We start from the raw sequence: 15105 nt of genomic DNA on the forward strand, positions 1-15105 counted from the left end.
TAACATTGAATATATTTTCTCACTGGAGCCTAAATTGTAAATTTAAACCCATAGCATTTTAACATAGCATTGGGGTAGAACAACAAACTGAATTTTACAATCGGGATATAATGCTGGAAAATTATCAAAAGTGAGAAATAAGAGAGCCATATAATGAACAACGCACATGTTTCATCTCCGTACAGCAAGCAATTTTCTGTAAATTACGTCATATGGTCGAATTGTCCTTGGCCACTGTTTTAGCACGTCTGGTCTCGAAGTACGACTACTTTCTTCAAAATGATGCAACAAGGTCTGTTCAGGGAGAGACGTTTTAGCAGATGATTCCATTTTCGATCCTCCAAGGTGGAAGATAGTGTAGTTCTCAATATTTTAAGCACACGTCAAGTAAAAACAGGGTTGTGTGAGAAATCGTGAGTATGTGATCGACCAGGCAGACTACCCATCAACGAGTGCCTGTGACCAATATCAGTGAGGTTGATTGTCAGAGTCTTTCGGCGCATTGGATGCAGACAGAGGAAGGTCACCTCGTAGTCTGCATGGAGACAACAACTAATTTGCAGTAGTATTGCGTTGTATAATGATGTGACCTCTCTGATCGATATTGCGAATTAAAGTTAACATCCTTTCTGAGAAAGGTAAATACTTTAAACAATTAATTTTTCAGACACAAGGTTTGTTGACGATTTTTAAAATTTAGGTCTCTAACACGTCAAGTTTATGCGTGTTTCCATGGCAGTGAATACAATACGACATGCACGTACCTTCCATCTCCGGTCACTGTAATTCAGAGTTATCAATATTTATTTGTTGATTCCTGGGGCGAGTCTTTGAAAATTTTGAGAAATTTGTCATTTTGCTTGCTCAATGATTGTCACAACCACTGTAATAATGTCCCTAATACACCCATCTGGCTACAATTTCAACATCAGTAACTTTACCTGTCTCGTTCTAATACGGTAGTAGTTATAAAATTTGTTTGAAGGCTGTGTTCAAATGCAATACTTGCTGTACTTTTATCCAATCGCACGTTGCCTCTGCCTTATCTGCGAAGAACACGTTGTATGATTTATTTATTGGCCTTCAGAAAACATTACTGTGCGTAATCCGATGAATGTAATCAATACTGGCAAGGTCACCTTCAATTCGCTATTTTGACCATGTTTTGTTCGACAACAGTACATTTATGTTCGTTACTCACATAAACACAATCTAAGGTATGTTCCCGAATGCTAATATTCCCTGTATTATGTCAGCGATGTAGGCCCCCTATGTAGTTTATAGTAACGCATCGAGCGCTAGGTACGGCTTGTGGAGGTTGTTGAACTGTCTGTTAGTTTATTTACAATCACGAAAACTGCTTTGGTATTTCAATCTGTTAGTCTATATGGCCTCGTTCTCATCAACGTTCCTGAATGTGGGTGGACTAGCACGGTTTGCGTAATCCACCCAGACTGACCTCGGTCACTTGGTTTTCTCGGCAGCAGTTATTGGCAGAGTCGTCGCGTTTATCCAACGATCTCTGCAACAACCTGCAAGAATACATTGCTTCAATTTGCTTTCGATTTACTTTGTTTTGATATTCATATGCCTACAGACTTGGGGTAAGTCTATAGTCTACCGTAAACCGCTCATCGACTGAGCAGAATTTTTGCGATCTTGCGTTCTACATCCGTGCATATGATGGAAGTGGTCACTGTTGCTTCTCAGGTAGGATACAAATCTAGTCACTCAGAAAAGAATGAATTAATTGGATTTCGGTATAGGCTATATACTACAAATTGGCAACAACCATTGTGATAGTGATGTTGTAGGCAGGCCGTCCTTGATGAAGGACGAAACACGATTATTGTCGAGGGGCGAGCGGGTCCGAGGAGTTGTCACGATGTAATCTTATAATCTTATAATCTTTATTATACTCAACTCACACTAGCAGAGAGTGTGGTATGGTACATTCCAAAATTGGACAAAGTACAAAACTGAACACTTCGAGAGGACAACAAAGGACCGTGACAATAGCGTAAGGGGTAGCAGACGATGCGTGCGACGTATATATACACCCCGGATATACACTCGTATCCGTCCACCCATTCGCCCGTCTGTCCATCTGTCCGATAGCCCTCAGGTCGTCGACAGAGGGGCTATGACTCAGTCCCTCATGAGTTGAGGAACTGTGGTTATGAGCACTAGTACTAGCTTCGAGCTCCGCTTTGTGATTTTCATGTTGAACTAGATTGAACGGTCGATACCGTTCAAGATTCGCTGATATTTTGCATACATTTACCGACACCACTGATTGTCCTTGGGTCGCAGCCATGGAAAGCCTTGTTTTGTCTATGAAGGGCAATGACCTGCGTTATTCATGAAAATGAATCCCGAGTCTTACTCGTGAAATATTTACCAACAAGCCAAAATATTCAAAGACCAGCACAAGTATTGAGAACGGTAGTAATCCGTTCTCTGTAACGTTACATACGAAATATGGGCTTAGTGGATGTACTGCACATTCGAATTAACATTGTATAACGGACAATGGAGCAAAATCCTCGACGAGCTTTTAATACCTTTTCTATTTGAGCTTAATCTTTTCTATTTGGCTAAAACTGCTTTCAACTTGTCGGTATTTTCCTGAACCTTTATAATTTTCCTCATTTTTTGAATCCATCTCAGTGTGTAAACAAAATCAAATTACTCCAAAATTGAACGAAAGAGTGAAACAGGGGTATTTTAATACATGAACGTGACCTTGAAGAATACAAAAACCAACAAATTTCGTCTGGTTTTCAATGCATGGCTGTAATTTCTGTCCATTGCTTCCAGACATATGTCAATACATGTACTGATAATTACAATCGCAGCATTCTCGCGAGCCAGAGCAATAATTTCCGCTCCGCTGACCTACGCAAAAATCAAGTAGCGCTGAGCTGTTGCCGTAAAGAGGCGTGTGGTTACGACGATGAATAGCAGCGGAAAGACGTTTTAGCACACGTAGGCTACTATTCTCAAATTTACCGAGCAGATGAAACTGTGACAGTGATTGTTCTACGCTATCCTTCTGAATGCTATATATTATGGTCTTTTGTTAGAAAAATAAGTTGTGTTTTGAATCAAAGTGTAAACTTGATTGTTTCCATAACTGCTGGGTTTTTTTTAATTTTTCGATGCCAAGGTCTCGATAAAGGTACACTTCTTTTCATAACGTAAGCACATCTGCCAACGGTTATCATGGCGGATAAGAGAAGTAGAGAGCATGATCAGTTCCCTGTTCCTTATCTTCGCCGAACCAGAACAGCGGCAATTTTACTATCGTCACTCTGCTGGGTAAGTCAACAAGTTGCCAAACATGCTGAATATTCCCAATATCTGTATTCAACACGATAAATATTTTCATAAAATTTTGTTTCAATAAACAAAGATACTTTTTTATTCGTTGAAAAGAATGTTGAAATATGCTAGACTTACCAATACAATCCATTGTGTCAAATATACAATGTTTTAGGTTGACAAAAGATTTTTAGTCACAACTTAAAGTTCAGCTTTCGACAATATTTGATAAATCACGCGTATATATAAGCTATGTCGGCAATGAAGCTAGAACGCGCCTTTTAAACAGATAGTTTGACTCTCAAATTTTTACAATTCTTTACTAATCTACCTTTTGTTGGAGCGCATTGTAAGGCTCATGGAGAAAAATAAATATTTCATCTTCTGAGTTTTTCGAAAGTCGAAAATTTTGTAGGGATTGCAGCCATGATCTTGAATTTGAAATATCAGTAAATGATAGTTGATTTTTTCTCTTGTACCAAAATGTGCATCCCAATTTTATTCTTGATTAGGCTTATGGAATAGAATTGTATTTTAGAAACGAAACAAACGCTGTAAAAAGAATTCGAGCAATGGGATTAATCAACGCGCCTTATTGACACCTCTAACACATAAACCAAATACAAATGTAACGCCCCATTCACAACCACGCGCGTGCCTCTCCTGTTCAAGAGACTGGTTTGAAGTTATTTACATGAGAGAATCAAAATGTAGGCCAGCATTTGACAGATATATCCATAATCAACCCAAATTAACCAGCTCTTTTGTTTTTGTATTGGCCTATTTGTTTTACAGGGATTAAGGTATCTCATTGCCAAGACTACCAAAACTACAAGGGCATGTCGGGACAAAATAAGTTACGTCACAACAGAAGACCTTCTCTGGCTCTCACCATGACCGCAGTGTTGGTTTTACCTTTATTTTCTTCATCTATTTAATAGGCCAAAGGTAACTGCGGTCCCTCGGACTTTTTTTGCCGGGATGCAGACAAGGCAAAATAATATTTTCCCCTGTTAGGTTAACCAGAAATATCTCAGACAAGATACACTGATACTGGTTATTGAATTCAACACTGTATTTCTCAACAATAACATAGGGAATTATATATACAGTCGGTGTTTGCACAACAGTCTCATTCATAATCCAAAATGCCCGCAAAAACACTACGAAGTATAGGGCGCCGCCAGCGGAGGTACTAAAGTATTTGCAGTGCAAAAGTATGAATTTGCCGAAATAAAAAAAAATCCAAATCGGGCGAAGTAGAAGCGGGGATTCCGATGAACAATTTATTTTGTCTTTCTGGCCTAAACTGTATCTTCCTGCAAGAATAAAGCATTTTTTTACCAGTTTCAGCAAGGCGTGTGTTTCATAATAGTTTAATTTCACCGTATTTTGATTATTGTCTTAGTATTTGGGGTTGTTGTAGTCAAAAGGATATGGATCGCTTGAACTGTCTTTGAGGCGGCCAATGCGACTGATTTTGAATTGTGACATTGGTACCTCATCCGTTGAAATGTTTACACTTCTATAATGGTATCTGCTAGCTTATCGCGATAAGTACAATCTACATGTAGGCAGGGTAGTTGCTCTTGGCCTGTACAACGATCTGCCTACAGCAATAAGGAGTTGTAAAAGTATTAGATTTTTTGTTAGCATGCTTGTTAAAAATTTTATCGTCAAATCTTTTGTGACACTTTTACATAAAACCTGACTGTGTTGTACTGTTGTTGTTATCCCTGTACTTCGCCTTCTGCGTATGTTTTAAATTTCTTTGTGCTCGACACTTGTGAAAAGAGGCGTATACCTATCAAGACTATCGAGTTGAAATAAAGTTGTTTATTATTATTATTATTATTATTATTATTATTATTATTATTATTATTATTATTATTACAAGTTAAGGGGCTATAAGTATTATATAGAAATCTAATGACAGTTCATTGAAGCTGTAGAAATTCTAAAAAAGAGGTGTTGTTTATTTTAATTTTGTCAATAGGGGTGACTTCTAATTGTCGTACGTGCAGCGCAGAATTATGCATCATACTGTACGGAGAGAGGGGGATATCATTAAGCCAAAGGGTAATGCTTGTCGGAAAAGTGACACTAAGCAGTTTAAGCGATACCAGCAGGTATTGACGCGACGCGAATCGCGACGCGATCCCAGGGTCTGGACGTTCTTGCAAGTGACCGGTCGGATTTCAGCCTGATCCGGATACTTTATGGAGAATTATGAATCATACTGTACGGAGAGAGGGGGGTATCATTAAGCCAAAGGGTAATGCTTGTCGGAAAAGTGACACTCAGCAGATTAAGCGATACCAGCAGGTATTGACGCGACGCGAATCGCGACGCGATCCCAGGGTCTGGACGTTCTTGCAAGCGACCGGTCGGATTTCAGCCTGATCCGGATACTTTATGGAACTCCACTATTAATCAAAAACAAAATTACAAGTACCATAGCCAATAAAATTAAAAATGAAAAATAAAAACATGCCGCGTATTAATAGGTCTACCAGCTAGTATATATTCCCTCCGCCCAGTTAGATAGATGTTTCTTTTGACGTCACTACCTTATGAATATTCATATACTTGCAAAAACCGAAGATCGCTGTGTCTGGCAGCTCACATGCACAGCGTAGCGTGACAGCCCATCGTTGTGTGGGCGCGCACGCGCGCACAAAACAAGGCACAGCGCTATAGCGACTGTGGAGAGTCTATGCCAGTGCAGCTGACAATATGAGCACGCGCATTGAGTGAACGTATATATTTACGTATATGCGCGTGAACGTGCAGTCTGGAACTTCTTCGTCTCGTGCGAGTCGTTGAGCTTAAAATGTTGTGCAAGTTGACAGAAACTGGAATTACTGCAGAAAATACTTTTCAGGACAACACATGTGAGTCTCTAAGGTAACAAGTAGGACGTTTAGGAAATCCTTTCAGAAAGTTCATGCCGCCTGTAGCCATTTTGTGGAGTATAAGCTTATACCGTACCTGGAGCGTTTACAGTATTTCTACTGTACATATTGCCGGATAATATGCGATGGAATTTTGCGTTTCACTTCGTTCAATCATTCAGATGGAAACGCCGCCCTTCTCCAAACTTTGAAAAAAACAGGGTGATAGACTTTTGAATGCTAACTCTTGTATAACAATGACGTAATTTAATGAGAAGACATTTGTATTCGAGCACGGCTACAGTTTTTGATTCGAGAACTCTCATCATGGACCGTGGTTATATTCAACAATCGAGAGGCTAGGGTGAGTCGAACTTTTTCCTATGTCCATGTAGCAGTTGTGCAAAAATAAGCGAATCCACAGGCCTTTGGCGAATCAATAAATGCGTTTTTCACCAAGCTGAAAGGTGGAAAGATTAATTATTTTTGCCGCATGTCAATAGTTTGATATGACTATCGCCTTTTACAATAATACTGGCTATTCCATTGTGCTATAGGCCCCAGGTTGACACACATGTGTAGAGATTTTTATAGAAACTATTCCGTAGCTATTTACATTTCTTTATCACTTTTTGCGGTTTTGCAGTTTCCTGTTTTTTGTTAGCCGATTAGCCGGCACACGCCAAAACGACTAGTCTTTGCGGTTTTCTATAAGTGAGTTGGCACACGCAAAAACGATCAGTCTATTGCGCTAGCTGGGCACGTTTAGTCTCACTGTTTACCTCCGGTTGGTTAGCAACCGCAGTTTAATTGACAGCCGATTCTTTATATTAGGGTAAATTGTTGCAATAAGTGTTTCCTACGACGTTCGCACAAGTGAGAAATAGGGCAAAATTCATTGAGAGTTGGTGTTAGGGATGGACCATTAGATCTTGGGAGGGGGTGGTCACAATGAAATTGTGAAAATTTTTTTTTTACTATTGTAAATTTCTGAATTTTTTTTTTCCAATTGAGATTAGCTGTGCAAATTTTTTTTTCAGAGTAAATTTTCAGATTTATAATTTTTTTTTAGTTCGTCGCTGTCTGAAGATAAAGAGGGCAAAGATGTGGTGCCAAGCACCACAAGCGGCCACGAAGCGGTCACGGGGGGGGGGGGGAGGTCAGGAGAGGGGTGTCCCCTTGCTGCTGTTGGAGCTTTTGAAAAATAGAGATTAAAATGGTGGTATTTGTGTCCCCCTCCTGCCGTTGAATTTTTTGAAAAATAGAGATTAAAATGGTGTTATTTGGTGGCACTTGGGGAGTATTTTGCGGGGGGAGGTCAGGAGGGGGTGTCCCCTCCTGCCGTTTGAGCTTTTGAAAAATAGAGATTAAAATGGTGTTATTTGGTGGCACTTGGGGAGTATTTTTGCGGGGGGTGGTCAGGAGGGGGTTCCCCCTCCTGCCGTTGGAGCTTTTGAAAAATAGAGATTAAAATGGTGTTATTTGGTGGCACTTGGGAGTATTTTTGCGGGGGAGGTCAGGAGGGGTGTCCCCCTCCTGCTGTTGGAGCTTTTGAAAAATAGAGATAAAAATGGTGTTATTTGGTTTACTATTTTGGTTTCCTGGCTTCCCTTTCTACTGCGTGGTGAAATGCCTACATTCACCCCACCAAACATCATGCATATCTCATGATTTACAATTGATTTTGACAAGCTGAGAAGCTAAAATAAGCTAAATAATATAGTTAAAATTGCATATTTGTGTTTTTAGAGCAATTGTGCCCTTTTTGATCAAAACATCTATTTCTCTGTAGCAGCATGTCCAAATTGATTGGATGTGTATAGATGTGTTGAAATTTCAATATTTGTCTTTTTAGGGCAATTTATGCCATTCATGGTCAAAAAATCTGTATTCTCTGAAAGGGCTTGTCCAATTCTTTGAAATTTGCTACACAAAACGATTATTCATGCAGATTTATTCAGTATTTGCTATCGAGAAACTTTCAAAGTTCAACCCTTTTGTGTGTTTTTGTGTTGGGATTTGTTGGATAGATGGCATTCTACGTAGTGTATTGTTGAATGTTAAAACATGTGTTGCTGTTGTTTTTTGAGGCTGTTTTTTGAGAAAAAAGAATTGAAAATGCCTTTTTAAAGCAAAATAATACATAATGACTTGATATGTTGTTTTATCATTATTGACGTGTTTCTACTTGTTCACCCATTCTTGCATTCATCATTGCAATAAAATGCTGTGAAAAAAATGAAACTGATGTAGCCTGCATCTGTTTACCTTGATCTTAAAAGGCAAATACAACTTTCTGTCTTGACAACCATACCATAGTTTCAATGTTTTACCTAGTGTACCTGCTTGGTTTGTACGCAGGAAACAAGTAGAAAACAGGCTCTATAATTTCATAATTTTCAAGTGATCAGAATACAAAAGTCCTGAAAAGCTAAGATAATCACAACTTCCAGTATAAGGGATACAGTCAAACTCAATGTATAAATTACAATGAAAAATGTGCCTGGAGGATGTAGTAAAAAATACAGAAAGTTGCTTTCAGTCGGTAAAATCTAAAAAAAATTCAAAATTTTAAAGACTTTTGCAGATTTTTTTTTACGCCTTTGTCTTCTTATTTATTTTTTTTTTATTTTGCAAACTAGTTTGAAGATTTTTTTTTTCCTAACTTTTTGCTCTGAAAATTTTTTTTTCTGTTTTTGACCACCCCCCCTCCAAGATCTAATGGTCCGTCCCTTAGTTTAATTTTCTTCACAACCAGGGCAGTATTAAACACGAAACATTTAACTTGTAATATTTCCCCCTTGTCTTGCCTGCTGGGTTTTAAAAAAGTGTTCAAAGGTATACAGGCACTATGTTCAAATTTAGCCGTTGCTACCATGGAAAGGGAGATCTAGCTAATCATAGAGTATATGGGGTCACGCCAGGTCACACAAAAATAATGCACCACTACATGGTCATAATTTTACTTTAGTTAAACAATCAGAAATAATTTTTCTTCATTATTCTTCCTGGAATGAGGCAAAGAAATCAAAATAAATTATTTTAAAATGAAAATTAATACGTCGTTAATTATAAATCCATAAAATAAATATGTACCAGTGAATCATGTTTTAAATTTAAAAAAATGGGCGCTACTGTTACTGCTTGTGATAAATAATGGTACATTGGGTGCTAAGGGGCATTGGGTTCATAAAATTAATTTGAGATACTAGTAGAATTAATTTTAGCACGTAAAATTAATTTGAAGGCATAAACTTAATTCAATGAATGCATAATAAGTTAGTACTATACTATATAACACTTATTTGGGTTGACTGCATGAAACAAAATTAAAAATGCTTAAAAAATTATTTCTGGTCTATATAAAATTAATTCTCACACACTAAAATTAACGAAAAGCATAATTTTGACCAGAATGGCCCCAGTATACATTATCTTTATTATTCTTCCTAGCTGAAGGCAAAGAAATTACAATTATTATTATTATAGAACAAATGTTAAAAGTTGTTACTTAGAAATCAATGAAATAAATAAACAAATGTTAAAAGTTGTTACTTAGGAATCAATGAAATAAATAAAAAACAGTGAATTATGGCTTAAATTAAAAAAATGTTACCATGGCAACATAAAACAAAATGAACATAGAGTTCATGCTTTGATAAATACACTTAGAGAGCGTTTGCATAATAACTAGGATAACATTTAATGGAATTTGGAAAAAAAATGAATTTAAAAACATAAATAGGTTATATGGAAACATGGGCAGTAAAATTGGATATCATATTATATCTTTCTAACCCAAAATAACCGTTTTTTATAATATTTCTTTTGATTACTGGATTTTTACACTGGATATTTAGTCTTTCTAACCCAAATATCCCTTTGATATAACACTTTCTGTTCATTACAGGATTTTAGGTGGAATCTTTGAAAACCTGCTAATTTTTAGTCCTGAATGGTTGCCATTGAAACATCTCACCTTTAAATCGTGTGATGTTTTTGGTGTGCTAATCAAAAAGCCCTTATGATCATTTTTTTACATCAATCAATAGTTATTTAATAGGAATTAGGGAAAAAAGTGACATTTTCAATCCCAAAAGTGTTACCATGGCAACTTGAAACATTAAAATTTGTCTGGTTTTTGTGTTCTCTTACCCGAACTCCCCAAGTAAATAATTTTCATATCAATCAAAGTAATTTTTCATGAGATATTAAAAAATCTGAAATTTTCAACCCTAAAATGGTTACCATGGAAACATGGAGCAGTGAAATCGATATCATATTTGGTCTTTTCGACCCAAAATACCCCTATGGTGAAATTTTCAGGGATTTTGAACCTATTATTATTCGCGTTATTATTTCTATATAATTTATATTATTATTATTATTATTATTATTATTATTATTATTATTATTATTATATTATTATTATTATTATAACTAAGATGGTGAAAATGTTTCTTACTCCAAGAGCTTTAAAATGAGAACCCACAAGCGGTAGATCAGAAACGCATATCAGTCCTGCATTCTACCTTAAACAATTTAACAAGAAACATGGTCAGGTTTAGGTAAAGTACAAATGCGTACCTTTCTACATTTAAGCCTGCTTACAAGGAAGATATTACGTGTAAGGGATATACCATCGGGTCTGTGAAGGGGTGGTCAGGGTAAGGGATATACCATCGGGTCTGTGAAGGGGTGGTCAGGGTAAGGGATATACCATCGGGTCTGTGAAGGGGTGGTCAGGATCCTGACATGCGAATCAATTATTTTTCAAGGTTAAAGGAAAGTATTCCAAACAAATACAACAGAAGGCAAAACCCTTGAGGATGATATTGGGAGAAACGAACGAACGTTTCCCTGTCGTCATGCGCCACGCTCAGTGAACGTCTTCTATCGTGATAAATCACTTGTAGTTTGGGATACGGCTGATAGACCGGACTATTTTTTTTATTTGGGTCACAGGGTCGTCTGCCGTGTACATACCCAAAGACGACTGTGGTTATACTCCATGCATTGCGTTTGTTCTCCACTTTGCTGCGTTTTTTTTTGTTTGTTTGTTTTGTTTGTTTATTTTTAATATCGATATCGTTACTTTGAAATAATGATAAGACGAGCAAACAAGTGTCAACTCTATTAAGTTGACTGGGTTGAGAATGAAGACAATTTAAGTAATTAATATTTCCCACTGCATGAAAACCCAATAATTCAGATAAATTCACATTAATGATTGCCTGTATTATAGTATAATACACGTGAATTCACCTGAATCCACATGAATACAGGCTTGGATTCTTAACTGTATTCACCTGTATATGCACTCTTCAGCTAAAATACAGGCAATAATCCATGTTAATACAGTAAGTATTATAGGGTTTTTATGCAGTGTCCGAAATTGCGGAACTGAAAAAGTTCCTGTAACCATTTTTTCTGGGTTGCAAGTGGAAAGTTAAGGTTAACATGCTCTGCCCTGCGGACAGACTTTCATTCAGTATGACGTTGAGGGTTGAATGAAGGCTCTACATCGGTAGCTATACCTGCACCTCAGTGTTCAATGCCTTAGTTCATGTGAACCAGCATTTAGTCACCAATTTCGTCTCAAAACTGTTTCTGCGCTGCTGTTGCGTGTACGCACGTAAGTAGATAGAGGTCTCCTGTAATTTTAGAGTGTGTGTATTTTTCACAGTGGTAAACTTTTTACATAAGTATATATGCCAGGGACAGAGTGAATTTTTCAGGTATTTCCTTTGTATTTTCCTCATATGGACATTACAGTCTGAAATAAAGCACAACAACAACAACAACAACAACAACAACAACAACAATAATAATAATAATAATAATAATAATAATAATAATTAATATAAGTATTATATAGAAAAAACAACGCGAATAATAATAGGTTCAATTTCCATGAAAATTTCACCATTAGGGTATTTTTGGTCGAAAAGACCAAATATGATATCGATTTCACTGCCCCATGTTTCCATGGTAACCATTTTAAGGGTTGAAAATTTCAATTTTTCTAATATCCTTTTAAAGTTACTTTAATTGATATGAAAATTGTCTACCGGGGTAATTCGGGTCACTGAACACAAAAACCAGACCTATTTTAATGTTTCAAGTTGCCATGGAAACTATTTTGGCATCGAAAATGTTACCTTTTCCCTAATTCCTATTAAAAATGTACTCGGACATAAATCCCAGTATTTTGGGAATAACCTCATTATTATACATATTTTTAAATTCAATTTTACCTCCAAAAAATCAAAATTAAAGCTTTTTTGGGCACTGCACTGAGCGATCGCGAGCAAACTGAGAACGCGTTAAGAGCGTCCGCTAAGCGCACAAAACGAAATTTCAAACCCGCGCAGCGCAGTGTAAGCTTACGTGTTAGAAATTGTAGGTCGGCAGCATAATTTCACCCGAATTCACAGGCTTTTGATTCACCACTACTAACTTTGTGAGTACCGAATGTTTAGAAGTATTTCCCCGCATTGACGTAATGGTGTTTTGAGGTCAAAGGTCAAATACCGTCCAATAACACCAAAAGTTATTGTACTCTGCGTCCTCTGATACCGAAATTTACTGTACGAAGAAAACTCCATAGATTGCAGACGCAGGTGTATAATAAAGATAATGTATATTGGGGCCATTCCGGTCAAAATTATGTTTTCCGTTGATTTTAGTGTGTTAGAATTAATTTTATATGGACCAGAAATAATTTTTCAAGCATTTTTAATTTTGTTTCATGCAGTCATCTCAAATAAGTGTTATATAGTATATTACTAACTTATTATGCATTCATCGAATCAAGTTTATGCCTTCAAATTAATTTTGTGATAAAATTAATTCTACTAGTATCTCAAATTAATTTTATGAACCCAATTCCCCTTAGCACCCAATATACCATTATTTATCACAAGCAGTAACAGTAGCGCACAGTTTTTTTTATTTAACACATGATTCACTGGTAATTATTTATTTTATGGATTTACAATTAATGATTTCTTTGCCTCATTCCAGGAAGAATAATGAAGACAAATTATTTCTTATTGTTAGACTATAGTAAAAGTATGACCATGTAGTAATTATATTATTTTAGTGTGACCTGGCGTGACCCCATAAACTCTATGATTAGCTGTATCCCTTTCCATGGTAGCAACGGCTAAATTTGAACATGATGCCTGTATACCTTTAAACACTTTTTTTAATCCAGCAAGCCAAGCAAGGGGAAATATTACAAGATAAATGTTTCACGTTTAATACTGCCCTACTTGACATAGTATAGGGCCCTCACTTGTGCGAACGTCTTAGGAAACACTTATTGCAACAATTTACCCTAAATATAAAGAATCGGCTGTCAATTAAACTGCGGTTGCTAACCAACCGGAGGTAAATAGTGAGATTAAACGTGCCCAGAAATACGAACGCAATAGACTAATCGTTTTGGCGTGTGCCAACTCACAATTATAGAAAACCGCAAAGACTAGTCGTTTTGGCGTGTGCTGGCTAATCGGCTAACAAAAACAGGAAACCGCAAAACCGCAAAAAGTGATAAAGAAATGTAAATAGCTATGGAATAGTTTCTATAAAAATCTCTACATATGTAACGTCAACCTGGGGAATAAGATTTTGACCTGTAGCACAATGCTCAATGGAATAGCCAGTATTATTGTAAAAGGCGATAGTCATATCAAACTATTGACATGCGACAAAAATAATTAATCTGTCCACCTTTCAGCTTGGTGAAAAAGCATTTATTGATTTGCCAAAGGCCTGTGGATTTGGTTAATTTTGCACAAGTGCTACATGGACATAGGAAAAAGTTCGACTCACCCTCTGGATTGTTGAGACTATAACTGACTGTTTCAGTGAATCCGCCATGATGAGAGTTCTCGAATCCAAAACTGAAGTCGTGCTCGAATACAAATGTCTGCTCATCAAATTACGTCATTTTATACAAGAGTTAGCATTCCAAAGTCTGTCACCCTGTTTTTTTTCGAAGTCTGGAGAAGGGCGGCATTTCCATCTGAATGATTGAACGACGTGAAACACAAACTTCCATCGCATCAGCTTATATTCCGGCAATATGTAGGCCTACAGTATAAATACGCTGCAGTTACGTAAGCTTACAAGCTTATACTCCACACAATGGACCACAGGCGGCTGAACTTTCTGAAAGAATTTCCTAAACGTCCTACTTGGTACCTTAACACTCACATGTGATATCCTGAAAAGTATTCTCTGCAGTAATTCCAGTTTCTGTCAACATTCAACTGTTCAACGACACGATAGCACGAGCATTACTGACACGCGCACATAGGCTCAATTGCGCATGCTCTCTGAAGGGCGTGCGCGTGAATTGCGCGTGTTCCAACAGTGAAGAACGCAAATCGCAGCATGCTCTGCCAGACTACTCTGGCAGGGCGAAACATGCGAGATGCAAAAAACTGTTTATTCTGCAATGCCAATATGACGCTTACGAGGTTCGGTGGTCGCAGAAAAGAAATTTCACTGCACAGAGAGAGAGAGAGAGAGAGAGATTGTTAATTTATGTTCGAAATCTTTTTCATAGTCGTGAGTTTTGATGGAAGAAAACTAAAAACAAAATTAAATTGAACTGATTGAACGTGTATCCATGAAGTTCGCACAAAAGTAAAAAAGTCTAGGCCTGCTGGTATCGCTTAAACTGCTTAATGTCACTTTTCCGACAAGCATTACCCCTTTGGTTAATGATATCCCCCTCTCTCCGAACAGTATGATGCATAATTCTGCGCTGCACGTACGACAATTGGAAGTCACCCCATTGACAAAATGAAATTGAAATAAATGTTAAACAACACCTCTTTTTCAGAATTCCAACACAGCTTCAGTGAAATGTTAT

At 37.1% G+C, this 15105-nt stretch overlaps 1 long non-coding RNA gene across 1 annotated transcript; it reads left to right on the top strand.

Annotated features, from left to right (window-relative positions):
* Nucleotides 1-1492: 1492 nt before the first annotated feature.
* LOC139136254 (uncharacterized) lies at nucleotides 1493-5073 on the top strand. Its single transcript, XR_011553174.1, has 3 exons — nucleotides 1493-1710; nucleotides 3170-3321; nucleotides 4120-5073. It is a non-coding gene; the product is annotated as an uncharacterized lncRNA (long non-coding RNA).
* The last annotated feature ends 10032 nt before the right edge of the window (nucleotides 5074-15105 follow it).

The sequence above is a fragment of the Ptychodera flava genome, chromosome 7 (genome assembly GCF_041260155.1).
Source record: "Ptychodera flava strain L36383 chromosome 7, AS_Pfla_20210202, whole genome shotgun sequence".
Taxonomy (NCBI): Eukaryota; Metazoa; Hemichordata; class Enteropneusta; family Ptychoderidae; genus Ptychodera; species Ptychodera flava.